Source organism: Ammodytes marinus, assembly GCF_949987685.1.
Source record: "Ammodytes marinus genome assembly, chromosome: 5".
NCBI lineage: Eukaryota > Metazoa > Chordata > Actinopteri > Uranoscopiformes > Ammodytidae > Ammodytes > Ammodytes marinus.
Window position 1 is genome coordinate 21173165 of NC_137234.1, and position 18160 is coordinate 21191324.

The window sequence follows — 18160 nt, forward strand, 5'->3', positions numbered from 1 at the left end:
GTACGTTCATTTGACAGATAAGGTTTCAGGTAAAGATTTTACATTAACATATTATAAGTTTGGAAAATTAAATGTATTGGTTTCCAACCTCTTTTGCTTGTGACCATTTACATGGAAAACACTAGTACAGTTGGGTACTTTGAGGTAACCTAGTAAAATCTTACTGGAGTACTACACATTTTCAACAATAAATTGTTCTACAGCAGTAAGGTGCTAGTTACTTTAGAGGTGAACATTTTTCATGCAGAAAAATCTAATCACTCCTTTAAACACATTGTTGGAGATAAAACAACCCAACAGCATAAGAAAGCTGTTAATAAGCTCTACTTCAATCATTTTAAGCATATAATATGTATAACAGTATAAATTCTGCATATTGGATACTTTTTGTGAAAATTTTTGCTGATAAAACTGAACATTTTGAATGTAATTTTTTTTTTTTTAAGATATCTTTTTGGCATTTTTATGCTTTATTGATAGTGTAGAGACAGAGTTGAAATGGGGCAGAGAGGGGAGTGACATGCAGAGAACGACCGCGGGCTGGAATCGAACCCGGGTCAGCTGCTGGCCGAGGCCCATGGGGGGGACGCCCTACCAACTGAGCTAAGGGCGCCCCAAAACTGAACATTTTGAATGCAGAACTTAACTTTTCTACCTATCAGTAGAAAATAATTGAAATATATCGTGTATAGTAACATATCAGTTAGTTATAAAAGCCATTTACCTGCTGGACCAAGAACAATCTTTGATATTGTAAGTACATTTTTCTGATAGTATATGTTTAACTTAAGTCATGCTTTTGAATGAAGGACCTTTACCTATAGTGGAGTATTTTGAAATAGCTGTTCTCATACATTCACTGGAATACATGAGCCCAGCACTTCTCCCACAACTGTCCATCACTGTTTTCTCTGTCCTGCTTGCAACCTGCAGATGAACCTCCCAGCTCTGCCCGCCCCAGGTATCCACACAGGCCTCTCCACACCACTGACCATCCACAGAGGCTGCTTAAGTGTCCCTATCGGACCACAGTGGTGAGGAACAGCAGATTAACCATGATCCTATCCGCTCACCGCTAGCCCCTTCATACGCTCGGTTACACCAGCATTTAAAAGGAGGAGGGTACACCATTCAGGCCCCTGATATGAATCCCAGACGTGGGGACAAGAACAGAGCTTTCACCCCCTGTTTCACAGAAAAAAGACCCCTTTCTGGCACCCACTAATTCTGGTTGCTACGGGCTTCTGGGTTCAATGGCGGACTCCCGTTGTGAGGGGACAAAGCCCCTCAGTCATCCGGCGATGGTTGCTAGGGGTGGCAGAATGTATGGGGAGGGACGGGCTGCCGTTGTCCCAGACGAAATGTCTCTCTTAAGGCAGCCAAGATCTGGTGATTGACAGGTGGCTACACGCTCCACTGCGGATCACACGGGAGGTCTTGGGGGCCTTACATATGTGACCGTGTGTGTGTGTGTGTATGTGTGTGTGTGTGTGTGTGTGTGTGTGTGTGTGTGTGTGTGTGTGTTTTGTGTGGATAAGTGTTTGTAGGCCTATGTGTCCATGGGAGGTTATGTTGGTTGGCAGAGTGAACAGAGAGGTTGGGGGGCATATTAAGCTTATGGTAGGTTTCTGCCACTATGAAAGTGGCACCATTTATTACCTGTAGAGGGAGCTGCTACTGCTTCAAGTAGATGCTTAATCATCCTGTGATAAGCTACTGTGTTGGCGTCTTTGCCTGTGGGCCTGCAGCCGACAGTGTTGGAAGGAGTACTCAGATGCACCAGAACAACAATGTAAAAAAAAAAAAAATGCTTCTTTCGTGAATCAATACTATGTAAGATTTAAGTTTTGTCTTGTTGTCAATTCGCTTGGATGTTTGAGACTGCACGGTTGAACTTGAACTAGTCCTCCTAACGTGCATGGATGTCTGTGCCATCTTTCAAATATTTGGAATATTTTCTAAATAAAGTTTAGTTTAGTGAAATGAAAACTATATTTTTTACATTTTAAATGAAAATCATTCAATAAATAGATAGAAAGTGAAAGCTGAAATAAAACAAAAGAGCAACATTAAATAAAAACTAGGGCCATCCTCTAACTATCAACTTAAATAATTATAGATCCAAGTAAAATTCTTGGTAATATGGTTGATACAAGTGTCATACATTGTAACCTACATTGTCTTGTAATGGTGCTTATTTAAATTCCATTGCTAAATATTGAGAATATGGATTTAAAAGAACTGCACACAGTGAATAATATATAGTTATGCATGTACATAAATATTTCATATATAGGTAAGCATAGTACAGAGATAAAAATTACGGTAATGAATAACAATTCATGGGTTGCACAGTGCAAGCAGCCAAAAGAACATTATTGAAGGAAGAGACTATCATAAATGTGCATTTCATCCTAGTTTAGTTTTTTTTTAAATAAAAAATAGGAGCTTCACTGTCAGAGGTGAAGATAAACGCTTCTGTGTAAGTGGGACATGGGGGGGAGCAGATTGAAAATAAAAAAGGGGCAATTTACGTCTGTGTGGATTTGTGTTCAGTTCATCTGCATCTAAAGGATTAGTGATAGTCTAAATTTGCATCTCTCCTCCTCCGGCCTGGGAACCGCTATGCTCGCCAGTCGCTAGACACCAGCGCTCCCTGTCTCCCCCTCCAGGGGCCACGGAGGTGAGTGGGAACAGACAGGGGTAGGATGAGGGGATCTAAAGGGGGTTCAAACACCACACACCGTCTCCCCTCACATAGACTGTCTGGGACTGTCTGGGTTGAGCACTCCCAGACAGGGAGCCCTAACACCCGTCAGATGCTGCCCCGCGCCCGCCCCGTCCCCCATCCCCATCCCCCCCTTCCCCTTGGACTTGACTCTCTGTCACCGTGGCCCTCCAGACAGTCTGAGGTCAGAGGCTAACACAGCAGCCACACATCAGACACGGTTCATGTCCCCTGTGTCCACAATGAATGCTGAATGGTAAATCACCCTAAAATCAAGCCTGTTGGAATGTGACTTTTTGGATTCCAGCAGAGAAGGACCCCGAACACCCCAGAAAATGATTGTGACAATATATGATGAGCATGAACACGGTTTAATTGTTTTTCATTCGTTATTTCTCTCTGTCTCGTCATGTCAATGTTGTATGGTTAAAATAAATATTGCCTTCTTTTTTCAAACAGTGCTTCAAAATGCACATGAATAATTTTACTTTATTCATAAAGAAAATCCTCTTTCAGCTATAGAAAGTAGCATCTCCAAGCAGCCAATCTACATTTTACTACTTCTACTTTCACCTTTGACTGCTGACTCACAAAGTCTTTGTCCAATCACAGCCGAGGAAACCAGCGTGTCATGACAGATTTGCTAGAGGAGGCAACGGCTGCATCCTCACGTGGCTTTTTTGTAAAATGCCACCCTTTGCGCGCCTCATGTGATCATGCGCACTGTGCAGCTGACTGACTGTGTCTCATCGTGGGCTCATCTCTCTCCCACATACTATCAACCTCTGTCCTGCTGGTCCTGCTCCCTGTCTCCAAACCCCTTTTCCTATTTGAAACGGCACGTCACATGTGCATTTCTTTTATCCTTTCATCTAAACGTATATAATAAAATTGTCTGACTGTCTGATTCGTTCACTATCGTAAACTTGTAGTAGCCTACATCAGCTCATTCATTTGGAAGACATTTTACACCCTATCAAGCCAATTAATACTGTTTCCTATGCCTTCGGCTGGATTTAAAATTACCATCGAGAGGAATGTTAAGCTAGCAGTCCCAAAAGACTAGTATACCTACAGTACAGTACAGTATACTTCAGCACAGTGCACAGTGAAAGAACAAAGCTTCCTCTCCTCACTCAGGAGGGGCATACCGTTAGTTTCAATGTTTCATACTGGACACAGACCAGACAAGTTATTCACTCTAGTAGCCTACGTTATTTCCTTGCAGCACCAAACCCCTGAACCTGCACATTATCTGAAATGATTCCACCTGCTCTTTAACCCCTTGTCTCAAGATGAAGAAGGATTTTAAAGGTTACTCTGCTACATTAAGGAGTGTAAATGACATTTAGATTTTTTTTCCCTGAGTAGGCCTACACATTAAATTAGCAGAAAGTAAAATATGCCTAATGTAGATATCAAGTCAGAGCAATAAGCACAAAAGTCAAGTATTAGTGAAGTTAATGAAATGATAAAATAACATAGGCCATTAATTAGTTTTATTTGGCTCGTAAAATGGGCTGCAGCCTTTTTTACTTTATATTCTCCCTTTTCTGTGTTGAACTATAGGGCTCCCTTTATGTAGGCCTAAGCTATAGCCTAATTAATTTTTTTTTCTGAATTGCACTTTACGAGGCTACGTCTGATTTAAGTTAATTTTCACTTTAACGCCTCACAAAACCCAATTCAGAAAACATCCTCAATAAAAACGGATATGTTCTCTTTTTTTCAAAACGGTTAAGAAACACAAAAGGCTGCGGATCACAAAAGAGTGCTCGGTTTTTATTGGACAAAAAATAATATAGGCCTAGGCTACACAGCCTACACAGGCCTGTAACAAAACTATAATAGGCAAAATAAGTCAGGCTACTGCATTTGTTTAACCACTTGATGTCTGTTTTTACATGCATTCATGAATATCTAGACATATTGTCCTATTTTAGCATTATGTTTTGCCTCATTCGTTATTAAGAACCCAACTGTAGCCCAACTTCACTGCATGACGCGTCGTCAAAAATCTACATTTTTAATTAGGCCTACCTGTGTGTAATCAACAGGCTACACGTTATTACATACCGTTCAAACATCCCAGCAGACCGTCGTTTGTGTGCCATGTGGCCTGTGACAGGAGCGTACAGTTTGGCTCTGAAGACCCACAGCACATTACACCGGCTGTCCATTAACTGTATTACAGGCCGCGAATGAGCCGCAGCACGAGGCGGCACACGCTGCACTGTTGCTATTACGTACCAATCAAAGGAGGCGATTTGGCTGCACACACTGTTGTAAAATATGATGTAAAGTCGTAAATAAAAATGTGCAAATTGACGTCCGGTCAAATTAAACAACCACTTACAAGAAGGAGAAAATAAATGTTTTTTTTGTTTTGTTTTAAATGAGAGAGGGAGACAGCGAAGGGGACAGACATTCGTTTGAGCATTCATTCTATCATGAAATATACGAATGAATGATTTAAGGATTTATTGATTAGGCCTACTTATCAGGCATTTTTATGAACTTATGAACTACTAGGCCTATAGGCTACCTTATTTGTTGTTGTTGATGCAGGAATATCATAGACACATTTAGATTAAGCACACATTGTTGAACACATGCATCGACTATTTCCCAAACCAGAGGATCACTGAATCATTGACTAAATTGTTCCATAAAAATACTATAATTCTTTCCCTATGATACATGGTAGCCTTCCGTGGGGATTTTACAATCAGGCTTTTTATTCCCATGCATGGTGTGATAACTTGTGGTAACAGTTTGTGCTTGTTGCTGTCCTTTCAGCACTCCATTATGATTCCTCACTCTGCCTCTGACAAAACTACATATATGCTTCAAAAAGACCAAATGTTCATATTCTTTTATCAATATCATCTCTGGTTTTTGAATTCACCAACAATTTCAGCTGATCGCCATATTTTTTCTTTTTTATATACATTTTCATTATCCACAATTTAATTATTTATGGAATCCACAGTAGTTGGGATTAAGCATCAGCTCCAGGAGGAACCAATTGATTATGAAGAGACCCTGTGGAAGGAGAAAGGGCCCCCTGTTGTTTCATACCAGCTCCTATAACTTCCCAAAGTGCGGGGGCCCAGAGGCAGGGCTGTGTGTGGAGTGAGTGGGCCTCCAGTAAATGGCTGCGGAGCTTCTCTTCTGAAGCAGTGGCGGTAGGGTGGGTGGTGAGGAAGGACTTGTAGGACACATTAAATCAGCCTGATTAGGAGTTTAGGCGAGGGCAAGGCTCAGGTCTGGCTGAAAAGCAGGCTGGGCAGCCCTTGAGTGATACTATTCACATCCTGCAAGGAAAGTTCAGTGTCAGAGGAGTTCACAGGCCCCATCTCCATTCTTATGCTAAAAGATCATAGACATGGACTCATTCAGCGGCTGGAAAGGCATAAACAGCTTCTGCCCACTTTCCCTCCAAAATTTCCTCGACTTGAGCGCTGAGGTCCTGCCTCTGTGCTACCCTCTCTTGTTGCTGCTGAAGTGGAAATGTGGTTTTGATGCAAGATTATCAAACTGAAAGTCTTCTATCAATGTTTATTTGCAACTATACTCAATTCAATCTGGAGACACTTAATGAACCAGAGGTTTAAAGAATGAACATTGATTTTTATTGAATGTGCAAAATCAGAAAAGTCTTTGGCGGTTAGACCCCATCGTGAATTGAAATCATCTGCAGGAGGTAGTAAAGCCATGGGCTGTGCAGAATACACCCCCGATGGAGCCTAGACACTGGTGGTGGTGGAAGCTGAGGTTTGGATGATGATGATGATGATGATGATGATGATGATGATGATGATGATGACGGGAGGAGGATGATGATGATGATGATGGGAGGAGGATGGGCTGGAGGAGGGTTGCATCGGAGCTGGAATGACAACTGACAGAAAAGAGAGGACGATTTTTAAACTTTGACAGGAGCGAAGTAATTGGCTCCCTGAGGCTGGGATGAAAGTGATAGGTTAAGGCTAATAGAGAGGACGCCTGCACGCCACTGAATAGGCCGGGAAGAATGAGCGAATTAACTGAGGGAGGAGTCTGAATACACGGTGCAGAATACCAGTCTTCCTCATAGCACTTTCGCTAAGCTTCATATCAAATCAGTTTTTCTTTATACAGCCCAATATCACTAACAGCTGTTTGCCTCAGTCCGTACACAATATGACACCCTCTGCCCCAAGCTTGACTGAGGATAACTCACAGCAAAAAAGTTTACCAGAGAGAAATACTCTTGTATCAAAGGCTAAACTTTGAACAAGAAGAGTTATGGATGGGATGTATCTTTCTAGATTAGCTAAACATCCAAAGCTAAACATTATTTGTTATTCTTATTTACTTCTTCAAAAAACCTCTGGGAGCTGAACTTGTTGTTTGCCACTTACAGAATATACTCTGACACTCCCAGTCACTGATTTGTTGTGTTTTTACCAGGCAACCTGATTTTATTACCCCTACTGTGACTTCCTCATGCATTTCCTTTTTAGTCTGTGGATCCAGTGGTCACTGGGGAATAGCAGGAAATAGCCACTTAATTAGCAGCCCTTGACCTTTGGCTCCAGCTCAGACGGCTCCTGACCGCCACATCCCTCCAGCCTGTTTATTGTCCTCTGGGGGACTGTCCACATCATGACCCTTGGCCCCTTGCTGACCTGTAGGGACTTCACCAACATGTCCCTGACCGGCTGCCCCGCCTAACCAAGACACTCATCATAAAGCAATATTCAACCCAATAAGCAGCTGATTCAAGCAAACGGATGGCAGGTTACTGAAGCTGCCATTATCATTCCCACACCAGAATGAATCTAAAGCACACGTTTACAGAGCATATTGGGTAAAGTCAACAGAATATGAAGCATTTTTTAATGAGTGAAATCACATCAGTGTGACCTTTTTTTTTTTTTTTTCAAATAAATCATTGGAACATTTTGGGCTTTCGTTCCATCCAGACTTCTGCAGAGGCTGATTTCACTAATTGGTTTCCATTCATCCAAAGAGGGGAACTAATCACCAAAATCAGCCGCTGCACAGTTTGGATGGAGTGAAAACATGCTGACTCCTGCGCACACCTCCATGAGCGTGATCTCTGCTGCAGCATGAGAAGGATTTTGGCATTTAAGCAGATGTGAAAAAAAAATATTCAAATTTCTCCCTCTCACTTTATTTGTGACAATGTTTGTCTTTTGAATATTTATCGTCTATATTAGATTCTCCATTATAGTAGATTCTCACAAGGTATACATTTGTGTTTTTTGTTTTGTTTTTTTTAGATAACTTATCCTTGTAAAGTTTATGTTTCCATTACAATGTATTTCTAATGATGATATGGTGATTCAAGTCAAGTCAGGTTAATGTATACTGTATATCCCTATATCACAAATTACAATTTGGCTCGGGGGCTTAAAACATTAAGGACGTATACCTTCAGAAATCCTGGATTCAGATAAGGAATAACTCAACACATTATTCATTCATTTTGAAAAAGCAAATAAAAAAAAGGGTTGAAGTTAGTTTTAAGAAAACGTTTAATCACTGACTTCAAATTATAATCAATGTTGGCATGTGTACACTAGGCTATGTATTATAAACAGATACCTTCAGCAACCATGCACAAATGTGACAATATAAAATAGCATACTATTTTCAAGAGGCCATGAGGTTTTTGTAATTTTATATTAGGCCTATTATCGTTTATAGGCTACATTACATTGAATAAGATGCTTCATATAGGCCTAAGTGACCCAATTAAAGAGGCATTTTATTTAGAAAAATATCAAATCTCTTCAGTAGCCTAGCATAAAATAAATGTTTTGTTAAACTTTCACCCGTTACAATATTGCTTCTGTCTACCTAATGAAATGTTTTCATTCACAAAGAGAGAAAATTAGTGCATTCTGGATTGCGTTTTGCTTGTTTCTTGGAGCCTAGAGACTCAAGAGACAGAAATAATCCCGTGTTGACCCCACGCGTGTCCATCTGTTGTTTGACTCCGGACAAAGATCAGCCGGACACTGATTGAGGTCCAACTGACTGACACGAGCGCACTGTAGGCCTAATCCCCAAACTTGATTAATCGTCAGATCATGATCCCTGTTGTGAAGTGAAACATTAGGATTATTTTCAAGTAGGCTAAACAACACATGTAGGCTACGGATAAAAACAGCCTCCTTCACCCTTTCCCCCCATCTCTATTTCATTACTTTAGGACTTTAATTTTGAAAATCCCTTAAACATTTGACTGATAAATTAAATATGAGGGTAACACAGTTAAGCTTATTAGGCTATAGGCTATATTTTAAAAGTGTAAAAGAGTGTTGTGGCTGATGAACTCCCCCCCCCCTCCCCCCACACACACGGATTCAACACACGTTCCTCTGTCTGCTCCTTCTAATTAAAACTTAATGCGGGGTCACTCAAACAATGATATATATAGGCTATATATATATAATTTATTTTTAAATTGAGAAAAAGGTCCTGTAGACTTAACAATTGAACACATTTCTTTAAGACTAATTTTAATTAAGTTTTTGTACAAAAATGCTGGTGAACATATTCGATATGCTAACACCACAAATCCCATAGCATGGCAGCAGTGTAACGATCTATTGTTTCCCTGCATAACTGATCACCAAAATGAAACAGCGTTTTCACCAAAAAAGTCTGCTACGCACAGATGTTTATATTTTTATCATTTTTATTTAAAGATGTGTCACAGAAGAAAACTCCAAACAATGATTGCCTTTGTTTTCTATTAATCATTATTTATATTTTGACATAATGAATACATAGACAAGATAATTAAAACATGCATTACGTACACATAATGTATTGAGTGAGAAGAAGGCCAAAGTGGTGACATTGAAACGTTTTTTATTTGCAATTCTTACAAAACAATATATTTGTTTAGGATTGTCTAATTGCACACTTCTTCAATAATACAGCATCTTCAAAAATAAACATAGCTTGACTTAAAAATGTCTGGCTTCCAGAATATCTCTTTTCTTTTGTACAGTCCTTGAACGTTACACTCTTCTTGCAGTGTGGAGGTGATTGATGATCTATTGGGTTCATGCTCAGGTGAGAGAGTCTGGTCCACCATCTCCTCGTGTCAAAGCAGGTTCCTACAGAGATCCTGTCCCATCCTGGGGATAAATGATGGAGGGAATCATTAGCATTACAACCAAACTTGATTACATGAACTGACAGCAGTTACGTTCCACATTTTTAAACCGAAAGTAAAAAAGTTTTTTTTCACTGCCACACAAACTTTCTCTAGGATTAGACAGTATTGAAAACATATAGCAAGTTGTTAAGAGAAAACAAATTCCTAATAATAATTCAAAGCTTTTTAAAGCCTTTATCAAGGATGGCAAATTGCTGAACAGTAAATACAACGTTTGCAATAAAATATATTACAACAACAACATAAAAAACAACAAGGGGCCACAGGTTAAAACAACACATAAAAGGATGAACAAACCCATACATAAAATGACTCTCATATAAAAGTTTTGGAGTCTATAGAGATGTGTTTTAAAAACAACTCTGGTGGCAATAGTGATTCTGCCAACCTAAGCTCTTCGGTTAAATGCTGATCTCTTATGTTTTGACAATAGTGAATTTGCTGTTGATTTTTATTGTATTTGTGTGCATCAGAAAAGCAGTGTTTCTAAAAAAAAAAAATTCCTTTTCATGCGCTGTTTAAAATAAAATAGGCCCCTGTGCTCTGCATGTTGTTCTTCTCTCCCATTTTCAGGCTGTATGCAATGCAGGGATCTGTAGGCTTTTATCCCCACAGGGAACCAGCCCGAACTCTTTCTCTGTCAATTTTCACCCACTCCCCAATTCAGACGAGCCCTTTCTCCCACCAACCCCACAATGAAGGATTTGTCCTTGTTCTCTTTGTCCACCTCTGACATATTTTTTTTTCTTCCTGACTGCTCCCTCTCTGCAGACAGCATGCAGCGTATGCAAATACGCTCTTTTATTCCTGAGATCCCTCCCCTGAATGAATGCTACCTTAAATGAGGACACACTTGCACACATTTACAGTGGGTGGGGGGGCATGTTACAATCACTGAATTATTCGCGCCTTCTCCGACAAACAGTCACTCAAACATTAAGCAATGACCATTTCAAAAACCAGCAGACAGAAATATACTGGTTTACTGTTGTCACTATTTTATTACTATTTCTATACATGCAACAACAAAAAAAAAATCAAGTGTGGACTGCAGAGGATGGCCCATTCATTAACTTTTGAATTTTCAAAAGTTAAGTTCCTGAAGAAATATGGACAGCTCAATTTCCTTCGGGATGAATAAAGTTCTATATTATCTTATCTCTCCTATCAGGATTGGTATTAACTTAAATTACACACATACTGTTGTATCAGTGTAGAAGCTCATGTGAATTTAAAAATCTTTATGTCCACAGATTCATCACGCACTCTACCATTTATTGTAATTCAATTTAGACTGAATACAAAGTCCATTTGATGATGCTACACGTTTGAGTAAAACATCCCTCATCTCTGCTGACTGACGGTTGAAAATACTGGTGGTTGGTTAATTCAACTTGAGAAACTTAGTGAAGGAGACAAAGCTCTTCATTTCCAAACTGACAAGGTTTGTTTCCCTGAATTAAGTTTGTGTCCATAAATCCACAGCACCCATACAAACACACACACACACACACACACACACACACACACACACACACACACACACACACACACACACACAACATGGATGTTGAGATGGGTAGGATGAACACAATAGCCTGGATGCAATGAGGAAGAGTTGCAGACTGAACGGGGTGGATGAATTATAACAGTGTCTGATGAACATAAAGCGTTCTCTCGCCAGCCAACATTCCCAAGCTGGCCCGTGCCATCTGTGAGTATATGTGAATGCGTTAGAGCGAGTGTGTGTGTGTGTGTGTGTGTGTGTGTGTGTGTGTGTGTGTGTGTGTGTGTGTGTGTGTGTGTGTGTGTGGTGGGGGGTTGATGTCTGCTGGACAGCTCTGACAGTTCGGCCTTTTCAGATGTACATTACTGAGCCGACCGGCCTCTTTCCCATAGCAACCCTAACAAAGGTCAAAGGCTATATACCCCCATCCATCCACTCGCCCACCACCACCACCACCTCCTCCTCCTCTTGTACTCCGGGTGGCCACAGACTCTCTCAGCTCCCCGACCGGCCGCAGACAGAGTGGCTTTAACCACGAACTTGAACTTGAACTTGACTTCTATCTATCTGATGCAAGAACAGCAACATTAGGATGATAATATTCCACACTAGTCTTTATGTAAACATTTCCTCCTTGTCTTCCCTTTTTTTGCCCTTTAACCCTGATGTGGAATGCACATACTGTACCAGTAGAATAAAAAAATAAAATGTAAAAATCTCCCCCTGATATGATTACAAAAGGGCCGCTGTATTAAAGGCTCAGTCACCTAATTCTCCTCTACTTTCATTGGAGAGAACACAGGACCCCAACTCAGTGACGCCACGGCCAGCAGACCTAATCTGAAAAGCCCGGGATGTAGAAACTTCTCTTCGTCTTCCTCTAAGATACTTAATGTCAGGCTTTGTGCTAGATTAGTCTCGGCCCGAAGTTGCATTAAAAACCAAGATGAGCCTCGCTTGACCCACATAAGACCTCATCCAAGACTATGGGCGGCCTGTGAGCCGGGCCTTTATATTTCACAGAAGGGCAGTTAAAACATTAATAGTGTCCACACACACACACACACACACACACACACACAGTGAGGAGAATCTGAGGAGGTAACCCAGGAGCTATATAGTATTAACATTTTACCGCTACTATGGCTACGCCGCTTTACCCGCACAGAATTGTAAGTGGGCGCCGGCGACCGTCACTTCATCATGTCACACATTATAAACACAACGCAACACACATTTAATAATGGATAACAGGAGGGACGAGAGGAGGAAGAATGGGGAGGTCATCATCTGTATTCGGCCAATTTCTGAAGGGGAAATGCAATTTTTTTTGTCAATTCTTTAAGTCATGATGTTCGAGAAAGGATGACAAGAATACATATTTAAGTCACTGTGTCTGCGGTGTGCAGCAGAACAGGATTCAGGGGCGTTGGCATCCTAAACCCTCCTGACACGGTGACCTCAGCCATTAAGCCGCTCTGCTTTCAAGACCATCTTTGGTTGAAAAAAACTCTCTTTGTTTTCAGATTAAAAGCAGACAGTTGAAGGTGTTTAAAATACACCAAATGAGATTAAAATCAAAATGAGACCACCTTGATTGTTGATATTTGTTTACAACTGTGTTCCATCCCTATAGCTCATTTCGTGTTATTTCAACCTGTGTATTTCAACTATTCAGAATTACAGACAGTAATCAGACGACTATTCTATTTTCTATGAGCATTTGTGCGTGTGTGTCAATTTTACGTCCTCTAAATACAAGAACAAAGTAGTTGCTATTCTCGCAGGCACAGGCAAGATGAACATATTTTCCTGACAAATTTGCTTCATTCACCACCTCTCTTTGACCACACTGTCGACTGCCACAGCTCCCACATTCAGTTACAGATCTACCTCCCCCCTTAACACACGCATTCACACGCTCGCACACGCACACAGTTCTCCATGCCCCAGCTCTTCCATCCATACTGCACAAGCTTACACAAGCTAACCTCATCGGCGGTTAACACTGGTGGCTCAAACATGGCTGCCCATGTGCTCCACCTGCCTCTGCTGCCTCCTTTGCATACGCGTATACATTTGTCTCCACTACCTTTAAGATAACCCTTTTCTGATGACCCACTCTTTCCTTTTTTACTCTTTCAAAGCAACGATTTCATCATTTCCCCCTCATCCTATTTTCTCTAACACGCCATGGCGATCTGCAAAAGAGACGTTGCATGGACAAGCTACAATATCTCCAAGATTAATTCCTCGCCTTCACCTGAGCGCTCTCTCTTCTGTCAAATCTGCCCTGAAGCAATGCGCCGTATATCACAGATGAGCAGCACAAATGCAATTTATAAAGACAGCTCTGAGTCTTTCCTATGCATAAGGAGAGGGAATTTTCCTTTTTACATGTGGGCTGCACATGCCTGATATATCTTTTGGAGGCACTCGTACAGTACGGGCTCATCAATAATCATTATACGCGCGTTACATCATTCAGCTTGTTAGGCACACCCATCGCCTTTGCTGAGTCACTCTCGTGATACGCCGTGGCACCAACTGTCCCTAGGAGATATTTAACATTTGTCTTTTTTTGTAACACCTCAGAATACAAAATTTAGTTCCTGTTTTGCGTGAAGGACAAATCAAACCCAGCTGATTGAGCAAAGATGAATATGTGCATGACTGATGAGGGAAGAAGCATAAAAGTAAAACAGTATTCTCAATGTTAAAAACTCGAAAATGCATCCCTGTGGTGTTGAAAGATCAGTGTATTCTGCCACACTCCATGATCCACAGTGTGACAGGGTATAGGGCAGGCCTTAGTGTGTGCACCTATATGCATATGATGAACAAATGCATCTCTAATGCATGGGAAATCCTTCTTGTCTCGTTAAGCATGGAAAAAAAACTGCATCTCCATGCCTTTCAGACATGCATAGGAGGCTGAATAGACTAATGAACAGTCAGGTGGCACTCCAGGGCCTGGACTACCACCCTACCCACCCCACCACCCCCCCAACCCACCCACTCTATCACACACACACACACACACACACACACACACACACACACACACACACACACACACACACACACACACACACACACACACACACACACATATCAAACACACACACATTAAAACTCAGCGGCTCGCCCGACCCCGTTGATCCACACGACAGTCTAATGTCTCAGGCATCTGCTCATAGTCTAGTCTGGAGGGTCTTTCCCACCCTGCCCCCCAGCCCTGGGCCCGCCACAGCACCAGCTCCCACAATGGTGGGAACGCAGGGCCTTTACGGAGGGCAGAGGGGGTTTGGAGGAGTGGGGGGGACTGAACGGCTATTGAGGGGGGAGAACAGAGAGCGCGCAGGGCTGAATGATAATGTGAAAACGAACGGCACTGTTCATTAACACACACGCACTGCAGCTGCACATGTTGGCCCTGCACACACATAGGCTCACGTGGCTCTTCTTTCTGATTGCTGCCAGAGCCACCGGGGGTACGGAGTGGCTCTACGCCATGATAAGGAGTGTTTGTGTGTGTGTGTGTGTGTGTATGTGTGTGTGTGTGTGTGTGTGTGTTAAAGATTCTGGAGCTTTGATATTCGGTTTGGTTGTCGTTTGCCCCAGATTTGGGAAGGATATAAAAAAAATTACATCACTGATGTGTGACATTTTCTAGTCTGTGTGCATCAAACAAAGCTCATAACCACGTGTGCAGCGTTATAGTGGTAGTAGTGTTTTCTTACAACACTTCTTTCTATACATTCTGAGAATTGCAATCAATGAGAGCCTACATGCAACCCCATTTTTGTAGTGTTTATGAGCATCATTTTATGTCATCAGCGTTGATGTTATTACACATAAGGAACTGCTTTTTCTGTAAGAATTATCTTTGCTAATTGTGTCAGTTAAATTCACCTGAGGGGATCTGCACAGCTAAGATACTTGCTATGTGAATTTCAAAAGCGTGAATGTTTTTGCATGAATGGATCTACTCGATTGGTGGGTTTGTCTTTGCATCGGGGACTTAAAAAGCACCATGACAAGCGAGGATGGCAGGTTTCCTTCAACCAGTGCCAGCTCATTAATTTTGTTTGCTAGCCCCCCTCCCTCCTTCCCGTCCTCCCACCACCACCCTTCCGTACCCACATCACCCCTTAACTGCTAATTAGCACAAGCAAAAGATAAAGTAGAGAAGGGAGAGTGGCCATGTGTGATTGGGGAGGACATGGGGAAACTCTTCTTCTTTGCCATCGTTCTTTTTCCTGCCCCCATTCACCATTGTACGCAAACACACACACACACACACAAACACACACAAACACACACACACACACACACACACACACACACACACACACACACACACACACACACACACACACACACACACACACACACACACACACACAAACACAATCGCACACTCCACCAGCCTCCTGCCACCACCACCACACTGGTACCCAACAGAGAAAGCATGACGCAGCCTCACCTCGCATGCCAGCCCCAGCCATTTTAGGTGGTGTCGCGGCAACATCTCCCAAGATGGCTTCCTCTGAGCGCGCCCATACTCCCAAGTATCCGGCAGGGTCTTTGTCCGCCTCCTGGCACGGGCAAAGTATCCCCCCGTTGGCAGCACAGATGGCATTAGGAGGCTGGAGTGGAGCCGTGGGGGAGGGGAAGGTGCCAATTCCGGATGGACCGCTTTCCTTCCCTCCGAACCCTCCCTCCTTGTTTTCTCTTAATGATGGAGCTGCCCGCTTTTTTAGTAATGGACGATCATTCAGCGCTGTTAATCGGAAGCCTGTAATAGGAGTGGATGGAAGAGAGAAAACAGAGGAATACAACACTTTTAGTTCTCAGCATAGCTAAACACAGAGTTGTGGTTCTAAAGTTAATAAAACCACTTGAATCGTTGTCCTTTCAAAGAGCCCCTAAAATCCCCCTGTTGTGTTCTTTTTGTGTGTGAGCACATGGGTGTGTATTTTTTGCAAGAATAAAAGCACAAAAAGAGTCATTTGCATCACAGGTACACAGGCCGGAACAAGCAGGGCCTCGGAGCATCCCATAAATAAAGCCTGAAGCGTTTTTATTCCCATTCACTGAGAAGGCACGCCATGTTGACACGCCACCTACGAGAGGCGAAGCTCGGGGGAAAGACTTGGACCACGGCCTTTTGACATGTCCAGTATCTCGCTGTGAAACGAAGCAATTAGCCCGGTTTGACAGCAAGCTCTGCTGAAATAGGTAGTTAACAGAGTGAATGAAACCTCATCTCACTCTGGTGCTCTTTAGGCTTTAGTGGCATTCTCCGGGCTGAGCGTATGCACCGCACGGCGCTGAAGTACCAAGTTGAAAAGTTCAGCTCCTGTCTACAGGATGGCCCTGGCCTTCTCATTGAGGCCAGACACAATGTGTCCCAAAAGCTCTGAGATTCACTACAGCTTTAAACACAGGCGCCAAGTGTTTTTTTTAACCTTGTGTGTGTATAGGGAGCCACACCACTCAACTGCATTATTAGCAGTGCTGAAGACATTAGTGCACGGACAAAGCACTGCCTCCCCTTTTCTTTCTTACATAAACAAAGTATTGCAAGTAAAATCCTTTTTTGTTATAGATATTCATATAAATGTGAAATACTCTTACAAAGGATAAAAGTTAATTCCTTAGAAATGAGGAAAAGACCAAATGAAGAGTAAAGAGGTGCTGCTTTGGCAAAACATTAGATTTGGCTAGGGCTGGCGCAGTGTGTCCCAAAGCAGGTTCCTCCAGGAAGTATTGAGGGAAATCCTGGAAGACCTCAAAAGAAGAAATACTTAAACTTTACTGTTGTTGTTGGAGGCAAAACAGAGGTGTAAATAATAAGATGAATAACGGCTAAATTCCATTTCTTCAGTCTGCAGGCTGGTGTTGTGCATTACTGGCTTACTGTGCCACTTGAATAGAACAGGGCTCGTCTTTAATGCTGACCCTTGAGCTGTTACTACGCTCACCAGTGAAAATGTCTGCTGTGAAAAAAATGTCTGCTGTGACCCCATAGTCCAGGATTATTTAAAAAAAATATAAAACAAAAACAGTGTCAGGTGTTGAGTAGAGGCCCTTGTGCAATCTTTATACTGAAGGTTCAAAATAAAATTAAGTATTACTTTTTTTTTATAGAAAAACAAAAAATTGTAACATAAAGAAGAAGCGGGTGAACTCTGCACTTTTTCTCTCCCCGTGAGGTGAAAATAAAAATAAACTACACACAGTATATTATATGAAAGGCATTTTTGTTTTCTTTATCATTTTTCAGTGTTTCTACAAAAAAACAAAAAAAGACAGTGAGCCAGGCCTATTTATAGCTTATAAAGAATGGAGGGAATGGACTACAAAGTGCACCTTTGCTTTGCACCAACCTTCTGGTATTGTTTGTTGGCCAACTCTCCTAACAATCTTTAAAAAAAATTAGGAAAACAAAACAATTTACTTCTTACCTTTTTTAGAGGAGGAAGTCATGAAGTTCGCCTTGGAGCCTGATCAGGAATCGATACAACGTCACGGGAGTCATTTTTACTTTCGGTTATCTAGCTTTATGACAGGTATTTAAAACTCATACAGCTAGATAACCAAAGACAAAAACAGACCCCCTCCAAAAACACACTGACACTCTCGTGCTGCAGCCCGACACACAATGCTGGCGTCATCTAAGAGGGGACGGAGACGTTTCAGCATGCCTGTAATA